Genomic DNA, 22,437 nt, shown 5'->3' with positions numbered 1-22,437 from the left:
TGAAACCCTGATGACATCATCAGAGTTATTTTCTCCCTCCAGAGCCACAAAATAAAATTTCACAGTCTTAGTACTCCTCGTGAGACGTAAACTAAACTTTGTGTAAAACAATAGATACTAAAAGATAAACAAGAAGATCCGGATGATCCAACAGCATATTAAAACCCCAACAGTCTGTTATTCTCTTGTTGAACAGTTTGAAATATTTTTTATAGATATCTTCCACTAGATGGGGCTATTTTATATTTAAGAGATTCATTTAAGACTTTAAGACTTTTTTCTTAAACCCAGCTGTGATGGAAATCTATTGTTGATAGCATAATGTGCATTTGAGTGTTTAGGCTGTCTGCTGCTGTCTCTGGCACTAATTCCCTCTCGGTGTGTTTGGTAGGTAGTCATCAGTGGAAATAATGAGAACACTGTACCAGCCAATTTGATTTAGGAGAGTCGTGCAGGTTAATCTCTGTGGTTTCAAACAGCAGTTACATCTACAGCTCCAACATTTGGGGAGGCGTAATCACATTGGGAATATCCCTGTACTGTCAGTTCCACAAAAACAAAAGATGTTTTTGTGTTTTGTTTTTGCCAGTTTTGCAGCACAGTTTCTTTCAGCAGAGGATCCTGTTTTACAAATCAGAGATGCTGTCTCTACTTTCCTCTGTGTTTTTCCCGTATAGAATCAGGCATGCACATACTGCATATCTGCTGTAAGACAGATAAAGAGGGTAGATTTTAAGCGTCGGTGTGCTGTTTTGTCAGATAGGAGAATGAAAAGGCGGTTATCATTTATTGAGGCTTGTGAGAGTTTGGGTTTGTGTCAAAATCTTTTGATTACTTTGATCCGTCAGCATAAAGACAACAGAATAAGTGGTCACACCACAACTACAGGCAAACCTTGAATTTAAGTGTGTGATAGCTTTAGACCGATACTGGCATTTTAACAGATTAAATGCTATTTATGAGTGTTTTCCACCATGAAAAGAAAACACAGTCAGAGGAAACTAAATCCTTCTTTTTAGTTTTCTCCAGAAAAACTTCTTATAAACTTTTATTTCACAGTGAACTTTTGTGGCTGTTGTCTGTATCTGCGCCACACATCCTTTATATCCAAACCATACGACCGCTATTAGCCTTGTCATTCAGACCCTTTGTGAGATGAGAGTCTTTCTGCGAATGATTTGTATTTATTGTCCTGCCTGGCAGTAGTCGTGGCTGTGCTCTGTGTGTGTGAGATGTTATCTGAGCTTTTTCCCTCTTCGACGAGATTGAACCTATAAGAAGGTGAAACCAGGCGATGTGGGGCGTGGTGTGGCGTAGTGGTCTAAGCAGGCGCCCCATGTGTAGAGGCTACAGTCCTCGCTGCAGTTGGCCCCGATTCGAGTCCCGCATCGGACGGCCTTTACTGCATGTCATTCCCCCTCTCTCTGCCTCCTCATTTCCTGTCTCTCTCCACTATCCTGTCCAATAAAGGCACAAAAGCCCAAAAACATATCTTTAAAAAAAAGAAACCAGGCGATGTTTAATATCCATCACATTTCTCTGAGGTCTTTAACCATATGTTTAGAGATAAGGTGCAAATGCTTGTAAAAACGTCCCAAAGTGCCCTTAGGGTGGAAGTGCTTTTTTATTTTTCAAACCACATTTTCAGTAACTCTGAATATTCACAATCAATTTATGTCAGCATTAGAAAAATGAGAGATATCTCATCTTTAAATTAAAGGTACTCAAATATCCCACATGATGAGGTTGTTGCTTCAATAACTTGCCCAGTTTTACAGTTCATGTAACTGCCTTACGGTTGGCCAGTGTTCCTGCTGCCTGTGGGTGTCTTATCAAACCCTTTTTTTTTACAAAAACATCTGAGGAATTTCTTGGTTAAATATGTATTGTTTTGTAACTTTGTTTTGCATTTAATGATTGGCATTAGTTCACTTACACACACTTAAACACAAAGCAGTGTTTACAGGGCCAATATACTGTCATTACCTATATGCAGTAGCTCGAGGTAGCAATATTTTAAATTATATCAGGACACAGTGGAAGAGACCAGGAGCCAGCTGCACCAGCTGTATAGAAGTGGAAATTTGAGTAATTATAATGGGTTACATCACACAAACTCGTTCTGACATAGAAATGAGTTCTTACTAAATATTAACACCCAGTAATTTCCAGGTCAAACTGTTACATAGCTAACTGAACCAACTGACACAACCAACGTTAGCTTGCTAAAACATGATTATACTTAAGAGTAAAAAAGGTAATTCAGTACGGTCAACTCAATTGACCTAACACTTCATAAAATGATGACATAAACTGGGAAGGTATAAAATTACATGAAAAGAAATACTTTTTATTTGCTTGCAATAAAATCCTTTTTCATTTTGTCTCAATACATCAAAGTCCACGTGTCATAAAATCAAGGCTACTCTGACCCAGCTTTGATGTCAACAAATGCAGACCCACAATCAGATTAGGACAATGCATTCATTAGGGAAGAGCTTTTACTCTATTTGTCAGTTTCAGAAAGCATATTACCTGACAGCTATTACTCAACAGCAATGATTTTATCCGGACATTTGAAGCAATTCTCACTAATTATATAATTATATGTTAAGAAAAAGTTAAGTTGTAAGTTCTTGTATATTCTCTCTTTTTCTTTGTTCAGTATAACATCACCCTGAAAGACCTTTACTTCCTGTATATGGCTCATTTGTGTTTCTGTTGACGTTTGTTGATGAGCAAACCGGAAAAATGCATGAGGCATGTAACTGGAAGATCTTCAAACTACATTGAACCTTTTAGTTAAGGATAAGAGGAAATCCATTTTGCTGCTGTATGCATGAGGACTTCCAATCAGGCTGATTACATCCCAGACAAATAGAGATGAGAACAAGACACCTGGATTTATTTTTCACCAAGTAATCAAGCAAAGCATCCAGTGATGTATAAAAACATGAAATCATGAGTATGTGTCTGTTTCAGGCCCTATAATTCACCATCTGTCCTTGTCTGCGACTGGTGAAAACAAACACTGTGATTCTTGTGGAGTTTTGTTTCCAGTCAGTAACTGAGGATATCGTGATTTCTACTTTTGAGGAGAGGAAATATGACCCCATGCATCTTTCTAAGCAATAAGCATACGTTTCCCTCAACATAGATACAGAGATGATAAACAACTCCCCCTTTCCCTGAGTTACTGTGATGGATAATCCATGCTGTTTTAGGCCCATTACCTCGACTCAGGCCTGGCTATTTCCATGACAACGAGTTACTGTATCTCTGTCGAAATCGGTCCAGGCTCTAAGCTAATGGGTTATTATTATATGACTGACGATGTTGAGTCATTTTCTCTGCCTTGGGCTGATCTCCCTGATAAGCAATCGTATTGTTGATTCTGCCAGCACCCTCCCCAATGCACACACACACAGGCATCCCACCCCACACACCCCTGCGGTCAGAAACGCCAGCAGGAGTCCTGGGTCAGGATGGATTGCACCCAGTCCTTCCGGATACATTTTCACAAGCGATTTGATTTCTCTGGCAATCACTGCATTGTTGTATTGCAGCATCAAATCTGATCATCGTTATGCAGGGTTGCTGTGGCTCAATGAATTGTCATGTGACAAACTATGACTCTAGAAATTGTCAGTGGAGAAATTCAGCACCATATGGTGACACTGACACCGAAGCTGTTTTTCCATTTCTCTCTGAAGCTTTGAGTCATTTCAAATGGCATGTTGAATGGTTCTACACCCTGACAGAGCAGAACAGAGCATTACAGTTCTTGGTTAAATGACAAACATGAAGAACCATAGTATTGTTTAGATTTAGTTAAAGGAAAAACTGATTAACGGGAAAGAGACTTTTATCCTGTCGTGTTTCAGCATCTTGAGCTGCAGGGTTTGAGCTGACACAGATCTCCGTTATGTCATTATAAAAAGCCTTTTATGTTGAAGGGGAACTGGGGTTGCCTGGAGTTCATCACCGAGATCTACTTTTAGTTAAAGTTCACTTTCAAAGTCGTGGACTTTACTTTGAAGACGTGAGTATTAATTCATCAGTCAACAGCATCAGTAGATTTGATTCCATGGCTCACAGAAACCATGAGAAGGTTTCTTATGGGGCTCATGAGGGGAGGATGGTGTGAAAATTATTTATGGTTTTATGATAGGGGACATTTTTCTCAGGCACCATACAGAAAGCGAAATTGAATAATTCATTAAAAGGTCAGTGGGATATTTTTTTGATGTGTACACTACAACAGCAAACAAATTTCTGTCTTAGAGAGCCCTTGATTTAAACTGTACAAACTGCATTCCTTCTGAGAATTATTTTGTGCAAAACTTGCTGATGTTATCTGTTGTCAATGTCCAGTTTTTTCAATTTAACTCTTGTCTCCAGGGCTAATAGAATTTATTTTATGAAATAATTTCTTCTTCATTTTTCTTAAGGTAAGTTCTGAGCACACATTGATGTTGATTTGAATTGATATGATTTTGATTACATTATCATAATCACCTAAAAATGATGAGCGGTGATTTGAAAACTTTTATAAAGTTTAAATCTCTAACGTATACACTGACTTCGAAGTACTGTCGATTTCATTTCAAATGGATACGATTACCATATCAATTAGTCCATCAATCTACACTCCGTCAATAATGACAAAGTAAAAAACATGATTTTAGAATTTTTTACAAAATTATTTAAAATGAAAAACTAAAATTTTCAAAAGCATTCAGACCCTTTGCTGTGGCGCTTCAGATTGTGGTCTGGTGCATCCAGCTTGCTTTAATTTTTCTTGAGACGTGTCTGGAACTTGATTACAGTTCACCTGTGGCAAACTGAATTGACAGAATAGAGTTTAGACAGACATGTACATAGTGTATGTAAGGTCCCATTTACTCTGCAGGTCAGGACAAGAACCAACCGCTGAAGCCCAAGGACTTCTCTGTAGACCTCTGCAAAGAAATGTGGCATGGCTAAGATCAGAGTAAGGGTAGCCTATAAAATTAATTCTAAAGCTCTGGATGTTCCCAGGAGCACAGTGGCCTCACTACGTTTGGAACCACCAGGACTCTTTTAGAGTTAACGAACAAGAATGACCTTAGGTCAGGGACGTGACCAAGAACCCAACCGTCACTCTGACAGAGCTTCGGAAGTCCTCTGCAGAATTGGGAGAACCTGCCGTAAGGATGACCATCTCAGCAGCACTCCATTAATCATCACTCTGCACCTAAAAGTGTTTCCCATACCATCAATCAGCTTACATAAAAGAGGTAGCACAAACAATAATTGATAAAACACTTTAGTGTTTATTTATCATTATTCTTATTAATAAGAATATAAATGATAAGAATTAGAAAAGTAGCTGCTGCTTTGCATGTTTCAGTACCATTGAGGCAAGCGGTGAGAGAGCGAGAGAGAGAGAGAGAGAGAGAGAGAGCGAGAGAGAGCAAGAGAGTGATTCTGTGAGATTTTATGACAGTGAGCCAGCAAGTACAACACTAGGACCCTGACACTGAAGCAGCCAAATGGAATTCAACCACAATTAATTGTATTATTTACACCTGTGCTTTTGTGACATGTCAAAGTGTCGTTTGTTAAAAAAAGGCCTGCACCATGTAAAAATACTTGACAAAAACAAAAGTGCTGCATTTAAAATGATACTTAAGTAAAAGTACAGAGGTGATGTCGGCAAAAAGTACTGAAGGTGTGGGAAGTTTTTTGCCTTTAATTCAATAGTTGCAGTGAGAGAGAGATGGGAAAGTTGGCAAAGGGCCACAGGTCGGATTCAAACCCAGGCCGCTACAGTTATGACTAAGCCTTCATGGTACGCGCACTACCTACTACTTTAATCTACTTTTGTTATTAATTAATATTTTTGAAGATTTGTTTAAAATAAAATTAAAAGAAAAGTGTAAAAAATATTTGCACTTCAGAAAAACTACCTGTCATCATTGTATGTTGGTATATTACAGCAACTAGCCTACAATAATGTTAATTATCAATTAATATGAAATACAAAAATATTGTTTTGTAACAAATGTAAATGTGCATTGCTATGTGACATTATGTTGAGTAGTGATGTATGAGGACAGTAGGGCTGTTGAGGTATGTTAAATATAGCCTACTGTATCTAGGCCTACCCAGCAAAAATAACTGTTAATTTGAATTTCCATAAGGAATACATACGGTAATTTAGTCCCACTGAGGGAAAAGTAGGGTAATGATGAAATAAAACTCACTAAGTAAAAAGCTAGACACGCATTCAGTTATTTCAACTAACTGTTTTAACTATTTTTAAAATAATTCCAGGAAAACCAGGAATATAACATTCTTTTGTAACTGAAACAAACCTGGTCATTTCTTCCCCTACTACCTGCAGAGAGTCAGTATATCACTCCTCAGCAACAGCTCGGTGCCCTTGAGCCAGGCACTGAAACTACCTGTTGGCTGTCGGTTCTGTGCAGCTGCCAACAACAAAGAGGAGTGGTGCTGGAGGTCAATGGTCTTTATCTGATCTCTTCTCTCTATCATTTACTGACTCTTACTGAGCAAATCCTGGCGTCGTTGAGTCACTTTCTGTCATATTACAAGATCACATGCAATGATTTCGCGCGTTTATTCAACCCTCCCTACAGTGAACCACGAGCTCCTAATCATGCACAGACGTGCACCAACGTGCCTTTATAGCTCACATTTCTTGGCGGACTAAAGCTGCATTCCGCCCCACCCCTTACAAACATCATCACCACCACTGTTACTAAATCAGGAAGCACCGAGATACGTCTTTTCTTCTTTCTTTTTTTTTTTTTTTTGAAGGAGACACTTTGGTGATAACAGCAGCGGCGAACCATAAAGGGGAAAAAGGCGTTATTGTTGATGCTATTGACGACCACCTTCGACCACTGTTGAGAAGACTGACAGTTGGTTACATCCAGTACAAGGCTCAGCTGCGGATGCATGACACAGACTAACCGGAGAAGGGTATGTATGCAGTCAAAATGGTCAAATTCACGGAAACAAAACCAAGGCGAGAGAGCCAGTGTAAAGACAGTTACACCCATATGTTGAAAACGCAATCGCATCTACTTTAATGCTTTTTCTCGACCGCAGGGTTCGCGGTGTAACGATAGTAAACATGTTATCCAAGTCGACTTGTTTACAGTGCGTAACAGCCGTGTCGAAACCTGCAGGGGAAAACATGCTCGTAATGTCACTTTAATCTTAGCACAAGTCTACTTAAGTCAGTGTGACCATACGTAATAAGTGTTGTTTAATAAGCATCACTGCCACCAGACAGTGTCACTGCTTTGTCATGTGCTTTGACAGTGTGGCCCCCCCATCACCACTACTACAACCGCTACCCTCCCTGCTGCCGTCTCTCTCGGTGAACCAATCACAGCGAACCTTTCTGGCAATTAAACGATTCTTTGCTTAGTGGAAATATAACACACAGTGTTGAAGGAGAAGTCGAGGCCTGAAGGCAGTCATTAGATGGTCCTCTTCAAATCGGCGTACATGTAGCAAGCCAAGCAGGACTTTAACCTAGTAACATTCACTGTTTTCTAATTGCTTCAAACTGTTTGTTACCGGAAGCATCGCTGTGTTTTGGTAGCAGAGGGCTGGTGGACTAACAGGGAAGCGAGTTATATAGCTTAAACTATATCAAATACATGTATTGGTAGGTGGGTCATATATATGCCGAATTGATCAGTATGTCAGATCGATTATTTTGATGTTATAGGTGACGTTACACGCGGCATGGTAACATGCACCAAAGCGTGTAACCTGTAAATTGTAAGATTTTAAATTGAGTTTTGCTCCGATACGATATATATTTAAGAAGGGGACGTGTTAGTGTCAGCTCCTACCCAACAGCACCGTTAGCAATGGTTTGGTGAAATGTTCGCAAAAATGCGATGGTTATTCCAAGCACATTAAGTAATTTGCATAGGCTAATATTGTAAGACATAGAAATCAATCTTAGCTGTGACTACATTAATACATTCAATTATTGGAAAAATGGTCTCAGACTGTTGGACCCCACTGCAGACATAAACTTGTTGTCATATGACATTTTAATGGTCAATACACTTGAACTGCATTAACTTTACCTTAACATTAGAAATTTATAATACAATTTATATTATGGTGTTGGTGTTAGGGACATGTTTAATGTCAACAGTTATTTTATACTCTCTCAAAATCAGTAATGTTGTTCCTTGTGGCTTATGGTTTTCATATACTGTATTTTTTTGTCTTAACCAGTGGATAGCCTGGTCTGCTGGACTTCCAGAGACTGAAACATACACTGTAAAGCCTGGAGGAAATGAAGTATTACATCACTCTGCATCCTAAGTGAGGACCAGTCAGCAGCAAGCTCCACTTGTTTCTCGACTTGATACATAAAATCAGTGAAGGCCTGCAACAGAAACCTTACAGGCTTTATAGGCTTATATGTAGAAAACAGCTGTTCACCTCTGCACTGTTTGTGAAAGAGCAGCAGCATGTAACAGCAGCAGAAGACGCTCCCATGATGAGCTTTGAGCTTCATTTTGACAAAATACATAGATTGGGGCTCAATACTGTAGCTACATGCTAACTTACTGTCGCTGCTGGGCATGCTCTATAAATAAAGTACTCACACATGAGTGGCTGCTTATGTCTGAACTGCGCTGATTTATTAAAGGCGGTCGCACTGAACGTCCTCTAGTCAGGGAACACTCAGCGAGGTAACCTCCGTCTGATACAAATTACCTGTACGCTTAATCCTCACCTTTTTTCTGTCCTCCTTCAGATGATAAAGACGGAACACAAAGCATATTATTTGCTGAAAAAGTGCGGAATCTCATTTTTGATTCATCATGTCAGTTGCGCCATGAAACTTGAATATCACGCCAACACTGTCACAGCTTTGAAAGATAACATGATTGTACTAATGTTTTCTTTTTGGTACGGATTTGGTACGGTGATAGAAATCTCTAATGGATTTAGTGAAATGTCAGGGATTAGACAGAAAAATCTTCAAGTGATATATACATGCAGCAGAAAGGTGCCAGCAGTTGTTGCTTAACCTTCACATATTTTTAGGAGAAAGCTCTGTTTGCCCGCGACTACCTGCATTCCTTTGCATGTCACAGAGTTTGCCTCAGCTCAGCCAGAAGAGAAATTGCCAAGAGGTTTGCTCAGCTGTCACATGACTCGCTTGGCATTCCTTTGCTTTTATGAACAAGACGGGCTTATAGCAGCAAGCCCTGAGTGTAGTTTTGCAGACAATTAAGTGAAAACTTAGGTGGTCTCTTACAATTTTCCATACAGAGTGAAGTTTTTCTTTCCACTTGCTGAATGTATGTGCGTGTGACTGCAGTCTGCTATCTTGTGTTTTGCAGGTGATCTGCTGAGGTTAGTCAACTTCCGTCCTTGCAGACTCACACACTTCCTCTCTTTTCTCACTTCCCCTCCTGTCTGCGCCTGTTCTTGGCAGACAGGTTGAGTCACATTACCTGCTATATGAACACCCCTCCCACACACACACACACACACACACACACACATGCAACAACGCAATAGTTTTGTCATTTTTTTGCCCAAGGCGTGGCATGGCCAGACAGCTCAGGGTGACAGAATCTCTTGTCATCGGCAGTGGCGTCACAGCCTGTGTGAAGTGTCAGCTCGTCATTAGCAATCACAGCAGATGGTATATTTTGCCTCCGGATCCAAGTCATGACGTTGTGGCTTGGATTATTAGACAGCAAACCCCAGCAGCGGTTGTGCATCTCCATTGAGAAGTTTTGAGCTTTCGCTTCAGGCCCGAGGCTATATCACTAGAACACCCCAGGGAGTGACAGGAGGTGCCCCCGCATATCAAAGCAAAGCAAATACATGCCTGAATTAACTATACACAGCATTGGACCCCTGGGAGTATTGTTTTCCCAGTAGTGTCTAATATCCCATTTGAGCCATATGTGCTCTTTCAAGTGTAAAGTCCCATAGCTGTCTTCTCAGAAATAAAAAAAAAAAAAAAGGTTGTACACAATAACAGCTGCCCCTCCACCACCACCACCACCACCACCATCACCAGCAAGGAGGAGACAGGCATCTGGAACCCACAGGCAAACATCGCTTCTGTGTGTGGTGGAGCTGTTATAGTTCAGCCAGACAGTCACGGCTCACTGGGCACTGAGCTGACAAAACTCTGACTTCTAGCTCGGTCCCGTGTAGAACTGTCCTCCCTGATTCAAAGTGTTGAGCTCAAACCAGCCTGGCATTGTGATCTAGGAGTGGTGATGGTCCAGATGATTATCTGATAATGACATGATGAGTATAAATGCAGGGCTTTATCCTTTAGTTAACATTTTGCCATATGATTATGACAGTCAGAAGAGCTGAACAGCTGTGCCAACCACCAGAGCATTCCTCTGTTTGGTTTGCTCTGCCTCAAATGATATGATTCCAGAGAATCTGTGTAAAATCATTACTGGAGATCTGTTGTGATTTTGCCCCTTCTGTGAGGTTTGTGTGTTTTCATGCATTATCCAAAACATATTCTGTCTCTCTCCTAAAAGAATTTTGTCTCTCTCCTCCGAAATATTGTTTGGTAGGTTCACGTTCTCCTGTTTGTTGTTCCTCTCACAGTATTTGTAAATGGGTTTGATATATGGGCAATATTCAGTGTTGCATGCTAGGACAGCCTCCAGCCTCTGATCAAAAAGGTTAAGAAGGAGATGAATGACGTCCCACACATATTGAATGTGTTTATATTCATGCCTTAAAGTGATAGTTGGGCTTATTTGACGTGGGGTTGTGTCAGGTAGTTATCTATACTCTATATGTAGCACAGAAGCTGAGCAATGTGCTGCTGTGGACGCGGTCAGCCGCACTTTTAAAAAATGCCAGAAAAAATCAGTGTGTATGTTATATTTTTGATACTTTCACTGTTTTATCTTGCTGTCAAACGGCCCTTTTCTTTGGAACTACAGTTTGTAAACCATATTACACCTAGGTTTAGCTCTTGTCTGCCACAAATAGCTGATCTGCAGAGTATTACAGTGCGCGCCATAGTTGCACTTGGTAATGCAGTTTGACGGCAAGATGAAGCAGTGAAAATATTCATAAATATTGATAATTTTTTTGAAGTAGATCCCGTGCACAGCAGTACATCACTCCTCTTGTGTGCCAGTTCTCCTGACTGCTTCTCTAAACGCCGACTATAGATAAGTACCTCTCACAACCCCACGTAAAAATAACCCGAACTATCACTTTAAGGCAGACAACCTGTGGTCACTCTTTGCCTGGCTCAGCTGTGAGGCAGAGGAACACGGTGTTGTACCTCACTCTTTTCCCTCAGGGAACTAAAGTTATACTCATAACCTTCCATACTTTTCAGTCAATTCACTTGGTACAACAGATGTTGTGTGGGACATATATTTACATCCTTCAGAAATGCCACCGAGCCCAGGGGAAAAACTTCTGATACTTTAGTGCATCATGGGTCCAGCAGAGAGAACAGAATGATCCACAGAGGGGGTCGTTACATTCAGTACAGTAAAACCATGACGAATGTGTGGGGTGAAGACCAACCGGCTGCTGCACAAATATCACCCACATATACCCCTTTAAACAGTGCCCGTGATGTCAAACGCAACCTCACAGCCTGAGACAATGGGACACCTTTGCTTCTATAAGCTAGTCTAAGTAGATACGTTACACATGCACAGGGCACAGGGAATGCAACCTCTCTTGCTCCTCAGATGCAAAAGGAGGGGGGGGCAGAAGCTCTGGAACTCCAAAACCATGGAGCTGCACACTATGGAGATAAGTACATAAACCACGTTTGGTCATAGTGTAACTTTCAGACCATTAGCAACAAACTAGGTACAGGTTTGGTGCGCAGAGAAAAAAGTTGAGATCACACACTTGCTTTGCAAACACCAAGGCGAGAAGGAGCACGGTTCTGTGAAAGAAATTTCACATCAACAAACTCATTGGGGTCAAATGGAGGACCACAAAGGGCTTCAAGCACTAACAGCAAATTCCGTGAGGGAACACAGGATCTAACCATAGGCCATAGTCAGCAGACCTGGCAACACCCCTTCAAAACCATATGAAAGTTGATACTGCTGCCAAATACCCTTTAATTGTTGGATGCAAACACCTTTCTCCAAAATCCCGTGCAGGAACAACAAAACTTCCACCATGAAACACTGAAATGGAGGAACATTTTGTTCCCGATACCACTGTTTGAAAGACTGCCACTTATAAGCATACAAAGCTCTAGCGGACAAGGCCTGAATGCTTTCCATTAATGCTTATTTCAAAAATAGCGCTGTTAGCACAGCTTAACAGAAGCTAGCCGACCTGAGACGTAAGAGCTAGTAGGCACACTGAACACTACACTGGAAATCAGTGCTCAGACTCACAAACTGAGGCTGTCAACACCAACAAGAACAGTTAAACAGATTTTGAGTGAAGTCCTGACAAACAGAGATAACTAGCAATAGCTAGCCAACATTGTACAGTGTTCTTAGCACGGTGAAAAGCATAAGAAATAAGGGACAACACAGGTTGACTGCCTTAAGGTGTGAATAGGTGTCTTCAGGCCGGATGTAGAATGGCCATACAGTATGTGCTGTACAGAGGGAATCGACTGAAATGGGACTCCTTCCTGTGTCCTTGTACTTCTCCCCTGGTATGCGACTATTTTTATACATTTTCCCATGTTTTTGGATTTGTTGAGGAGCAGCAGTGTTGTTCCGCTGTCATGGCTGGTTGTTTATTGTACACATGGGGTATACTGTTTCACTTTTACTTTCAAGCGTGACTTCGACTTGTTCTAGCAAACTTACAGAAAAGATCAAGTCTGGGCTGAAGGAGAAGGAGAGAGAAGGGAAGTGAGAGGACTGACACCAACCAGGCTAGATGTCAGGCTTCCTGCAATGTAGGCTGATCGCTAGACGGGCAGATGCCCTCCCTTGGGGACAGATGTTGACCTTTGACCTCAAATCTCTTGTTAAGAGTATAGCACTTAAACTGGTAGATAGGCAGTGTGTAACCCCATCGCTGTTTCTCATCTCCTCACTCTCTCTTGTGGCCTCCCCCCACTCCTCTCCATCCACACACACATGCACGCACATGCTCCCTATTCATTACGTAATTGACTCTCGCAGTAGGGCATAGCATAGTGCAGTCACTGAGGGCAGCTGGAGGGTTAAATGAAGTCCTTGTCTCGCGTGCACAAGAGCAAACTTAAAGCGAAACAATGGAACCAGGCAACGGCAGACAGATGAACACGTGTTCCAGCTACTTCCAGCTTTAGTGGTAGCCTGAGAAATGTGTTTTGTCAGCGTGTTGTGCAGACTTCTTATCAAATCAAATATGCAAGCTGTGGTTACAGAATACACCTACTGTGGATAAGTTCGTCACAGGTATAGGCTTTGTGTGTTTCTTAATCATGGGTTTGTGTGTGTGAATTGTATGCGAGGAAGTGGCTAAATAGAGAGGGCTGCAAGGAGTGTGTATATACCTTTTGTGTACACTCTACTCCAGAGGAGAAGGGTGTAATCTGTTTGTCCACACAGAGAAATTCAGTGGAGAGAGCAGAGAGAGCCGGGCAGATATAACATGGACATGGTGGGGACATATTACTGAATGTATGCGCTGCAGCAAGGTGTGCACACGCAGTCTGCTGCACCAGATACACTGATTATATGCATGATACCTCAGCTGAGTGTTGCTTTCCCATCATTGGTGTTAAATCTTTGTTGTCTTTCCTGTCTGTAAGTAGGCTAATGCTAATGCCATAACTGAAGTGCCTCAGACGAACCATTTCTACACAGACATTAGACAAGAGAATACGTAGTATTAATAGTTACTCCAGAATTGATTAATTTTCCTTTCAGCTTAATTGGTTTAGATTTAATTTCTGATGATTCAGTTACATCAGAAAAATACCAACACTGCCTAAAGCGCTTCTCACAATTTATCCTGGGTGTTTAAATTTCTTCTCCGTTCAACAAGTAGGCCGCACTGCAGTTTCCGTGAATATAAAATTGTGTAAAGTGCACATTATCAGGTAAATTGCAACCACATATCTCAGTTATAAAACTGTGGACCAAGGATTTCTCTTCCTTGGCAAATGCAATTTGAGCAGAAATTGTCTGCTCAGAGACAGCTGTTAGCTAACGTTAGCTCCCCGGCAGGCACTGACTGAATAAATTAGAACCCACACATTGTTCACTTGACCTCCACAGCTTCATATCTGGTAGCCAGAGATAATATCTCTTCAACAACTAGCTGAGAGCTCAGGTCAGTGTCCCCTTTTGTAGATGCCATCTCTGGATTTGCTACGAGGTGCCCAGAGTCAGCTAACCATCCTGATTCATGACAGTCCTGTAAACTGGGGCAGGTCCACATAGATTGTATAACTATTGACATCACAGTTTATGGCACTGTCTTGACTCAAGGCGGCTAACAAATCGAAATAAACTTTTTGTGCACGTTGTAATAACTAAATTTTACGAGGCACTGGATACACATCCAATATTGGATGTACATGTTTACTGAGAAAAGGCAGATCAATCTTGGGACTGGGATATTGGATGATTCAAATAAAAATTGTGATTAATTTGGAAATAGATTTTTTTTTTTAAATGCAGCCCTAATTATTCCTGAGTCGCTGCTACTGTCAATACTTGCCACCAAGTAGTGTTACCAGTAAACAAGACACAGGTCAAAACAGCGTTGTTCGCTATCTGCAATCTGTCTATGTCAGCCGTTTTCAGCCCGTTATCTGTTTTCTTCTCTCCTACTCTCTGTGCTCACATATACAGTGTTTTAAAACAGCTGAATTCCCAAAAAACGTAGTTCTCATTTACATGTTTTCCTGTTTCTGTTGTCAGACACTGGAACAAGTATGAAATAGTGACGCGGCCCATTAAAAACTACATTTTACCAGCATTCGCTTCAAAGCTGCTTCTCTGCTGCTGCTAAAATCCTGATTTTTTGTAACCACAATGTCGTCTGGCAAAATCACAGAACACATAAGTTAGAGACAGGTATCTAAGACAGTGGCTGTCCTGTGATTTGGCTACATTTACTTGTAAAATCATCACTCACTCTACAATCTGTTTCTGTTAATTAAGTGGCTCAGTGCCCCCATGAATAACTTAACAATCAAAGCAAAAGTGTAATGTCAAGGTCGTGCCATTGTTAAAACAGTCGTTTCCACAAAATTGACTTCGTTAGTCAGTCCATGTGATGAATACTGATGTTGTGCCCAGCTTCAGAAAGAAACAAACGAACATTTCTCTCTGAAATGTTTTATCAGGAACAAAAAAAACTCATCATAGTCATGAAATTAATCAAAATTAATTGATTCAGAATCTAAAAATGAAGAGTGAGGATTTAAATTTTTGTGAATTAATTAAATTCGATTGAACATCAGCTGCGTGCAGCAGAATTTTAAGGACAGATGGATGTTTCTTACTGCAGTGGTCCCTGAGATTACGTTGAGCCATCTGCTGAATTCATTTACAGTCTTATTCCTTTAACTTTTTTCAGAGCTTTATAAATGAATTTGATTGTTTTGATTAGATGATTCAAATGTGAGAGCACAGTTCCATCCAAAATATTTTACTTCTTATGCATAGTCTTGAGAACAGAACATGTAAAACTGGCTATACTTATTATTACTATGTTTATCAATAAGACACAGAAAGGACATTGATTATTATAAGGAAAAATGTCACTTTGGCTCTTGACATTTTACATTATATAAAGTCCACTATGTAATTTTCAATCTAATGTTGTGGTTTACATTTTTGTTGTGTTCCCATGCCCTCAGCTGTTTCTACTAACACAGACAGGGATCACGTAGGAATTTCCTACATTTCCTTAAGAATCCGTTGCACCCACTCCATGGTGGGACAGTCAGTGGAAGCTAATTTAAAAAGTAAAGAAACAAATATTAAGTACAAACCTGCTTCCTTGGTCTAGATCTAGAAAGAAACTGTTTACACTACCAAACACCACATGACACTATCCTGTATTTGAACTTCATCATAACAACTGTAACTGTGTGGGTTGATCACCAGATAGGATATATAAATCCATGGTAATATGATGCAACTCTGACTGACCACATTGTTTTTCCGCTTCATCTCCTGTGTTAAGCACTTTAATGACCCCTGTCGTAGTAGAATCTCAGACCTAAAAACCCTCATAAACCCCAAAAGACCAAAATCTTACTACCATTAGTTTCATATTCCCAAAAGATGCCCCCCCCCCGCCCCCCCCCCCCATGTTCTTTTGTGGGAAAATCAAATGCTTGTATCCATCTTTTCTCTGAGTCATAGTCCTATAAAAGTCAGTTTCATGGTTGTTGACCTTTTGTTTGGGGAAGTCAGAGGGAGCAGTGCTGGTTGTGTCAAATCCATCTGTACAGTATTGTTTTGTCTTTGTTCATAATCACAGAATTATACTCACTGCAGGTTGATAAAGCAAAGCCCAATGATATTGTTCAAGAGTTTTACTGCCGTGGTTGTTGTAGAGTAATCCATTCTCCCTTTTGTCAGCATTATCCTGACAGGAAGATTTATGCTGCAGCAAGGTAATATCCCTTTCATCTTCTCAAGCCTATAGTCAGTGAAATAAATGGCTGTACCCCCTCTGTTCTCACTGTAAAAAGACGGGATTGTCTTTTTATCGGCTGATAAAATGTTACCCGAACCAAATTTGCAGCACACGGCGCAGAAGATATTTTCTGTTCTCTGCTGCTGTCACATATCTTTTCCTACAAAATGTGAAAGCACTGGTTATCCTCTTGGAAATAGCATCTTTTTTTCTTTTTTCTTTTTTTTTTTTGATGTTCCATCTTTCAGGTGTGAAAGCTGCTACTTGAAGTAGTCACGGAGAAGAGAAAAATAGGGCTCAAGTAATCCAGTATGTGTTGCAGACAGATGACATATGGTAGGAAATTTGCTTAAATGTCAGCATCCAGTTTTTGTCCCCCCCCCCCCAAGCTAATGAGCCCCATTTCTTATGCGTGATGCAGCCATGTAAAAACATTAGCAGCTTATGAGGATGTGGATTTGAAACAGCCGCAGGAAATGGACAGCTCAGAAGGACATAATTGCTCATATGTACTGCAGACTCTGCTTTGAGTGGTAATGGATTCTTCCAGGTGCTGGCCTGCATGTAGTCACCATATAATCGGAGCGTTTTTCCATCCTAATGATTTATTTAAAAGGCAAACACCAATGTTTCAAAAGATGCACTCAGCCATATGTGGCAATTAACAGCAACGTATATGGGTTAAACTGGGAAGGAGCGATTGAATTTGACTTTTTCTCTTGCTGACTGTTTTCCAACACCTTCCTATCTCCTTGTAAATTACTGGGCGATGTGTGAGGGGAAAAAATAAAAGGCCAGGCTACCGAGTTGTAATTGCAGTCTTGTATCACATGCATACTCAGCCCCCCCCCGCCTCTCCCTCTCTCACACTCTATTATGCAAGAGTCTTTTCTTGCAAGTCCTTGCAGGATCTCAGCTTTGATTGTGTAACACTCGAGAGTGAAACTGGCTAGAAAGCCTCACATCCCAGCGACGTGTCCCCACGTCAAACAAACATCCAGAGTCCTCGCTGGATAATCAGTTTTACATTAAAACTGAATGCCCAGCTGCTTGCAATATAATTGTGTCCCTTTGTTTAATCAGTGGGGAGTTTGTCGCAGCTTATAGTTGCTCGTTTGTGCTTTCTGTCACTGTTTTGGCTCAACCACAAGCACCTGTGATTCAACCCATTCTCTTGAGTTCACAAATAGTATTTAAAAGGAAGTTTTGAGGCTTTCTCTATGGGGCTGAGCAGTTTTAAATCCTTTATACAGTGTATACAGTATGTTTGATGAATGCTAGCTGACCTCTGAAAGTCACAAATCGGGGGTGGCTATATCACAGAGGTTGAGGTCCAGTGGAGAATTAGCCATGTACTAAATACTATAAAAAACCATCTCCATATGGAGAACTGTACAGAAATAAACAAGGACCCTGTACTTTGTTATTCCGGCAAAGTGAGATGTGACTTTGACCTTGACGCGATTGTTGGTGCCAGACAGGTTGGTTTGAGAGTTTCTGAAACTTCTAATCTGCTGATCTCTTTTACTCAGAATTGTGCAGAAAACAAAAAAAAAAAAAAAAAAAAAACTTCCAGTGAGAGAGAAACGCCTTGTTGATAAGAAAGGTCAGAGGGGAATAACCAGTCGGGTTGGAGCTGAAAGAAAGGCTACAGTAACTCAGATAACCACTCTTAACAACTGTGGCGAGCAAAAAAGCCTCTAAGAATGAACATGTCAAACCTTGAGGCAGATGGGAAGAAGCCAACATCAGGTTCCACTTCCTGTCGGCCACAAACAGAAATCTGAGGCTGCAGTGGGCACAGGCTGAACTAAACTGGACAGTTGAAGACTGGAAACACATAGCCAGCTCTGCATAATCTGGATTTCTGCTGAGGCAGCAGATGGTAGGGTCAGAATTTGGCATCAACAGCATTGAATCCATGGTCCTGCCTCGTGGCAACAGCCCAGGCTGGTGATGGTGGTGGTGGTGGTGTAATGGTGCACTCTGATAACTCTGAATATTGGTGCATCATTTTATGGCTACAATTTAACACATTCTAATGGCTACTTCCAGCAGAATAATGCTCCACATCACAAAGTATAAAGTCATCTCAAGTGGCTGTCAGTGGCCTGTCCAGTCAAAAGATCTGAATCCAGTAGAACACCTTGTAGAACAGGAGATTGGCAGCATGAATATGCAACTGACAAATCTGCAGGAACTGTGATGTGCAATCATGTCAACATGGAGCAGAATCTCAAAGGTATTAGTATTAGTTTGCTGTTCCTCCCAACATTTGAAATTATTTAATGTTCCTCAATGACAAAGATGCAGTGACATATTCCTCTTACCACACTGGGACCTTCTCCCGCTCCCTCAGCTGTCTCATTACCTGTGCCAGAAGCGTCACTGACCCCCGACTGGAACCGACTTGTCCGTTCATTTCCCACCATGTCTGCATCTTCTATAAAATAAATATCATGCATCTCCCTCTTTCCCTCTTTCTCTCTTTCTGTTTGTCTTTGCACCTTAGCAGGTCGAAACGGCACAGGGGAGAATAGTTGATCGATCGCGGATGGCGTAATTCTGGCGGATTGAAAAACATAAAAATGTAAAAATGAGTCGGCAAATATACGCGGGCCGGCGTTAATGTACCCGGGCGGCCTGCCAAAGGAAAGTCTATGTGTGGGAAACCCTGCTGTATCATCAAAATCAACCGTAGTCTACAAGCAATGTTGCCAAATTAGATTTTTCAGATCCCTTATCTAGAGGCAAATCTGGCAACTTTTCGATTCAAACCTCAGCTACTTTCCATAGAAGAGCCGCCAGTACTGCCCCGCAAGTATGAGGCCTCTCTGCACAATGAGTGGCAAAGAGGCGGAGCAACACATTCAGTCCAGATCTGGAGGAATTAAAAGGTTTACACTAGAGGGCAGATCAGGCCTAATCACCCCTGACTGAAAATCGAACTTTATCTCTGAGTGATAATTTTACAAATAAATATAGTCGATATCACAGCACATTGGTTGTCTTTCGTGTGTTTGGTGATTTTGTCAGACGACATCGCGGTTACAAAATCTGAATTTTTGCAGTGCAGAGCAGCAGCTCGGGAGCGACTGCTGGTTAACGTGTAGTCTTAATGGATTTCACTCATTATTTCATACTCGTCCCATTGCCTGTAAAGTCAGAGCATCCCTGTAATTGAGAAATAGCATCTTCACTCCAGGACTTGATTTGTTTTGCTGGCACCTTCAACTTTGGTCTGTCTATACACCACCGTCACAAAGGAACTCCCAAGGAACAAAGGACAGACAGAGACAGACAGCAATTGGATGTTGCCTGTGTATATGGACTCCCCGAGGGTGATGTTATTTCACCACTACACAGACATCGCCACCTTGGGGTTTCACTGTAGCTTTTATGTCCTTATCCAGCCTGACAGGTGCTCTGAAAGCTCCTCTCTGTATGCTCCGACTCGTCGTCTGTAGACGTGAACCGTGTCTCACTGAAGACCATAATGCAGGTGTCATTTTTTTCCCCCTTCATGAGTCTTGTGCCCAGAGTTCTCCATATTTAATTGTTGGACCTTCCTAGAATATTTTTCTTGGGGGCGTGGTTGAGGTTGGAAGCCCTGGGCGCGATACAGCCATAAAGTCCATAGTATAACCGTGTAAAGTGTCTCCGTTATGGCCGCTTGCGTAAACAATCATATACAGCGCAGTTGGGCACAAAAACATGGTAAAAACAATCACGGTGGACAAATTTATAGGATGCCGAGGCACAGACACAAAGACACCACAAGAGCAGCGCCTCCAACAAGAAGCCAACAAATAAAGAGTTGGATTATCCTCAGAGCTTAAATTTTCCCTCATTATCAAGCTTATTTTCAGATATGGCTGCTCTTCTTTACACAGGCATCAGTACATCATGTAATAATGAGACAGATTTTCAGAGGAACTCGCTCTTATTTGAAGAATTTCATGAGTGTTTTTAGTTCCAGGGAGAATTTCTAATTGTTAAAGTTTTTATGGTTTTTTTTTTTTGTTGCAAATTCTGCTGCTCAGGGTTTAGAGCTGTTTACATTGAAACATATTCTTGAACTTTGCATTTTAATCACATTTGTTCCTCCCTGAGATGCTGAAGCAAACTGTCTGAAACTGCTGCTGCTGTGGTAAACAGCAGCTCCCCTTTGCTCCCTGTTCAGATATAGTGGATGTAATAACACCTCTCAGTGGTTAATATTTGTTCACTGTGTGCACTGTGGGTACAGCATTATATTTAATTAACCTTGCCTGACCGTTTGATAAGGAAAGCAAGGTGTTAAATGATGTGTGTGAACATGGATGTGTAGTCATGATTTCACTTTACTTATTTTTTTATATAGTGATCATTCAAAGGCTTTATTAACATATTTCTTTAAAATCCTAGCAAATAGGGAATGTGAGCGGCTTGGTGCATTTACAATTTTAATAATGATTCTGACACATACTGCATTCTTGAATGAATTAAGATCATTCTTCAACGTGGTTGGCTGGAGAGTTTGGAGCTTTTCCTACCTCCTTGCCTGTGAATCCAATCATAATGTTAGAAACCTGTGCCAACATCAGTGTGGACCATCAATAACCCTCCTTACCAAACCTTCTTTTTTTTTTGACGGGATACTCTTGAGTCTGTGTATTGTTATAAAATGAAGGAAGGATGAAATAGCCAAGGTGTCAAAGATGATGAAAGGTTTTTTTTGATGGCTGCAAAACGCCTAAAAGCCAAATAAATGCATGCCGTGATTAAGTGAAGGAGAGTGGTCCTTGGGAGGAAAGAAGAATTTTTCTACAAGTGGTGTCTGCAAGCTGACATTTGATTCATGCAATATCCAGCAAATTGTTGGTTAGGTGGTTTCATGTTGTTTGTGAACTATGAATTCACACACCTGAGACATTTCTCACTTCCTCCACATGGAGAGAACTGAGCCTGCACTCCATCCCTTCAAGGTAGTGAACCATTCAGGACTTGTTGGTGCTTTTTAGAGACTTGGCTGCACGGCTCCTGTTGGCTGAAGTCAAGTCAAGTTTGCTGTGTGTTTTCTGCAGATGTTACAGCAGCATGTGAGTGACGGATATTGTTGTCAGAAGATATCACGGTGACACAGGAAACACATCGACACAGTCTCATATGTTGCTGTTGTGATGGACATTTTAAATTATTAAAGGCTGTAATTTAATGTTATTTGTTTGGTTAAAAAAAACAAAAAAAAAACCTGATATTGCTTTCTTTTCCCCCATGAACAGCACACCTTTAGTCAGACAGGTAGAACAGTAGATAACGGTGAGGATTAGAGGTGACTAGGTCTAATCACTGGCAGGCTGTGTTTTCACAGCAGCGGGGCAAAAGAGACCATTAACACAAAATATTCTAATGAAAGACACAGAAGACTATAACACGTCCAGGGAAGGAGTGCTGGCATGTTATAGATCAGGATGGTCAAAGCTAGCCTGAATACTTTGGGGGGCTGACTTCACACTAAGGACGTTTCCACGCCTGCCGTGTTTGGTTCCGTTCAGACGAACTCTGGTGCATTTGCTCATTTCTTTCAATTTGTTCGGGCTGGTGAGAGCTGTCAGCTGAAATCTTGCGCAAAACTAAACAACTGGTCCAAGACAGCCTGAAACGAAGGGTATTGGCCCCACTTCTAAGTGGTGCACTTTGTGGCGTGAAAGCAAAGCACAACAACCACAGGACTTTGTGATGCTCTGTCCTCGTAGATGTGTTAAAATTCAATTTTTGAAATAAATTCAAAAACTACCGCTTCATCCATCTGTTGATTAT

The 22,437-nt window shown here is 41.1% G+C and overlaps 1 protein-coding gene across 1 annotated transcript in view; it reads left to right on the top strand.

Annotated features, from left to right (window-relative positions):
* The first annotated feature begins 6,787 nt into the window (after window positions 1-6,787).
* The window catches only part of LOC130171776 (myelin basic protein-like), a 49,424-nt gene continuing 33,774 nt past the window's right edge, over window positions 6,788-22,437 (top strand). Inside the window, exon 1 of the mRNA XM_056379910.1 lies at window positions 6,788-6,990. The gene's annotated coding sequence lies outside the window, so the exon portion shown is untranslated. The remainder of the gene's footprint in view (window positions 6,991-22,437) is intronic.

Source organism: Seriola aureovittata, chromosome 7 (assembly GCF_021018895.1).
Source record: "Seriola aureovittata isolate HTS-2021-v1 ecotype China chromosome 7, ASM2101889v1, whole genome shotgun sequence".
NCBI classification, from domain to species: Eukaryota; Metazoa; Chordata; class Actinopteri; order Carangiformes; family Carangidae; genus Seriola; species Seriola aureovittata.
The sequence above is the reverse complement of the archived record's forward strand: the minus strand, read 5'-3'. Positions and strand labels throughout refer to the sequence as shown.